Consider the following 370-nt stretch of genomic DNA (forward strand, 5'->3'; position numbering starts at 1 on the left):
AGTGTGACCGGGGGGTCCCATCCTGCACGTGCCTCGGTTCCCCGCCCAGAGGAACCGGGGTCCACGTCCTCCCCCAAAGGGAGAAGGGTCCCGGTGCCATCCCCCTTCACCTCCCCCCATCATCCCTGCAAGCTTTTTAATTTTAAAATGAATGTTGTGGGGAATTACTGAGCATATTTTTTAATAGCATCAGTAAAATTAATTAATGAGAAAGTTCATTTCCGCCAGAGCAGCCCTGCGGCAATTAGTCTTGAGAGAAGACTGGTGAGTAGCCCCAGGGCCCCGGGGAGCTTCTCCCCGTCCCCGGGCTCTGGCCGCGCCTCTCCCAGAACGCGAGCCGGGCGGAAGAGGGCCAGGCTCGCCTCTCGCT

This window comes from Fulmarus glacialis, unplaced genomic scaffold (assembly GCF_000690835.1).
Source record: "Fulmarus glacialis isolate BGI_N327 unplaced genomic scaffold, ASM69083v1 scaffold32274, whole genome shotgun sequence".
NCBI classification, from domain to species: Eukaryota; Metazoa; Chordata; class Aves; order Procellariiformes; family Procellariidae; genus Fulmarus; species Fulmarus glacialis.